We start from the raw sequence: 3,315 nt of genomic DNA, 5'->3' as shown, positions 1-3,315 counted from the left end.
CTCTAGTTCATCCAAAACAAACCAGAAAAGGGACTCAAAGTGCTTAATACCGGAATTTTCCTTTAATAGTATAGTATATATACTCTTTTGATCCCGTGAGGGAAATTTGGTCTCTGCATTTATCCCAATCCGTGAATTAGTGAAACACACACAGTATACGTATGTATACATATAGTCTTAGATCATTGTTGTATCAGTGTACAATTGATAAATCCCCAGGAGATACTGTAAATATCCAGTTCAATGCCAGTTTTCACATGATGGAGCATGCATCCATTCATTCCACCAGATTTGTATGGTAAACTTGCAACTAAAGTTTTCAGTAGCAAACCATGTGTAATCCAATGTAATATTTGAGTTAACACAAGAAAAACAAAGAAAAGCCTATCTGTTCTGCATCACTGATGGAATGAACAGACATAGAAATGAACATTGAATGCCATTCATATTAACTCATTGAATGCTATTCATATTAACTCATTGATTACAAGTCAATAAGTCAAAAGGAAACACATTTGAAGTAAAATAAAAATGAACCTCTTTACAACTTGCCTCCATCATACCCTTTGGAGTCAATGATAAGGTTTTTAGGGTTGATCTAATACACAAACCATGTAATGTTTCCAGCTGCGTGTGCATTTCACTGCCATGTTAAAATGCCAGCCTTTTTCCATCTGCCAGGAGTGTGTCATAGGGGTGATTCAGCTGTTGGCATGCTATGTTTACTGGCAGTTTGTGGTAACTTTTTAACAGAAACAAGCATTTCACTTCATTCCGCTGGGTTTCACAATTAAATCATTGTCTATTGCTCTATTTAAAAAAAAAGAAGAGAAATCAACATAACTGGAGCCAAATATCAATAAACCTGAAAGCACAACACATTGTCTTGTTGTCTACTTATTGGCTTAAGTATATATTTGTGAGGTCCCAAGACACCCACCCCCCTCTCTTGTCACACTAACCTACTTTCTTCTTTAAAAACCATAAAACCTCAATATGAGGTCACCATTTGAGTTTAGAGTGAACTTTTTGATGCACAAGCTTACATTTCATCATAGCAAGTAGTGCACTCAGAGAGCCAGGCTTTGCTATGATCTGCTTGAAATGTGGTTCTCTGTGGCCTGTTTAGCAACAGGTGACAGGCGAGCCCATGCTGTTAGCTGGCCCATCCAGTGGGGAAGGTTTCCAAACAAGCTCAAAGGTGGCAAATTTAGAAAACTAGGATCCCAGTAACTGGGTCAATCAGGAGACCAGGCTATCTAATTGATCAGCAGAGGTTTTCACCACACACCCTCATATTGTAGGTGTTCCTAGTGTTACTAAATGTCATTTCTTTTTTGTGATCAGGGTTGTAGTGGCGGCTAAACGCAAGTAAACACAGTTTATCCACCTCTGATATTTTAGAAATAAAGTTTATCCACCTCTCAAAAGAGTTTATTCACCAATTGCAACTTGTAACATTCAAAAATCACATTGTATTATCCACATTGACAATATGTACACTCATCAACACTCTAGGAACCATTTAATAGCACTGGTATTGTTATAAACATTGGACAATAACCTCCACCATCATCAAACATGTTCTGAATGCCTTTTTAAAAAATCTGATATCGCATGCCGCAATTCACCTTATACCGTGATCACAGAATTAATAAATTACCCACCTCTTATTTTACCACTATACAGCCCTGTTTGTGATGCATTATAGCAAACTGCATTCCATGCAGCTTCAGGTAGACTTACACGGTAACACTTTACGGTAAGGGTACATGAATTATCATGAGTTCATGCATGATCATTCCTTTAGATTCCTTTAATTCCTTTATATCTTATGAATCATCGGGAATTGGCATGAGTACATAGTCTCTCATTCATGACCTCATGCATGAACAACACATCAACTAAAGCATTAGGTACATGGGTGCATCATTATGATTTATGATTTATTATGCATGATCATCATGATAACATAAATGTAAGGTTAATTGATCATGAGTTCATCATGTTTGTGGCCCCTTAACTAAAGTGTTAACAATGGCATGTGTTTAGAGAACTGCACAAGTTGTGCTCAAATCAGAATTTGAGTAGCGATGACCACATTTTTGGCAGAAAAAGAAATCATCATGATCGTTCTTAATAAATCATAAATCGTAATGATGTGAATTTCTGATGATTCATGAGATATTAAGAAATTAAGTAATACATAAATCATGAATTAATTAATGCATGAATTCATGATAATTCATGTACCCTTACCGTAAAGTGTTACCAGATAAACCTGGTCAACATGATAGTCTATTGGGGTTATAAGTGTAGTAGTATATTTCGTAGTTTATTAGATTTAGTTGATCATGAAGCAATCTTTAACTGAGCTGGGATGATAAACCTCCTCGAAAACATTCGTTTGACATCAATGAAACCCTTTTAAGTTAAACTAAATAGTTAAGCAAGGGGCCACGCATTCTTATTTTGAGGAGAGCAGCATTCAATCTTACAAAAATCCCAAACAAACCAAAGTTATGACAGCTTAGTCCGGCGTGTCTTTGTCCGTCTCTTCAACACTTTGGTGAATACTCTGCGTTCTGTTTCCGATGTGTCAAATGACGCACATCTCTAGAAAAATGAACTATTGTTGTAGAAGCTCATCCATACAAACTCTCAAATTAAATCTTTAGGAATGTGCTTTTTTCATTGTGAGATATACAAGCCGTTCTTAGCTGACAATACCGGCAAGTAGGAGCGCTGACAGAAATAATTTGTTCCAGGCACACATCGCTTGCCAGCAATGCGCACGTACCCAAACTCTCAGAGCTCACTTAAATCCCTTAACTCCTTCGTGTTTGTGACTCCCTGGGCACAAGTCATCTCCCGTGAAAGTCTCAATTCCCATCTTGACCGTCCAGTGGTTTACGCTGTCCACATAAATCAATATCTCACATATGAGCCCAAACGCACGGTCGTTCTCCAACTTTTACGCACCAGAATATTCAAAGAAAATGAATATATTTACACCCAATGAGATAACTTATGAGGAATATAACTTGCAATATGATGACATATAAGCATGATATTACAGAGACAACACGTTAGTGCTGTTATACATTTACACATATTTCCTCTAACACTATATCTCCGACTACAATCGTATTTCAGCTAAAAAAAATACGCCAAATTCAAATACTCGCACAATATCACAAGTACCATATACGTTCTCTATGAATAGCTCCTCCCTACATAAAGGCGCAGTTAAGCATCCTTCAGTGAAACGGGGTTCATTTTTTGGGTGGGATTAGGGTACCGTGGAAGGGAGGG

This window comes from Alosa pseudoharengus, unplaced genomic scaffold (assembly GCF_046254945.1).
Source record: "Alosa pseudoharengus isolate Yale_2024_CS ecotype anadromous, Long Island Sound unplaced genomic scaffold, YU_APseudo_1.1 YU_APseudo_1.1_scf_15, whole genome shotgun sequence".
Taxonomy (NCBI): Eukaryota; Metazoa; Chordata; class Actinopteri; order Clupeiformes; family Clupeidae; genus Alosa; species Alosa pseudoharengus.
Note: the sequence above shows the minus strand (reverse complement) of the source record.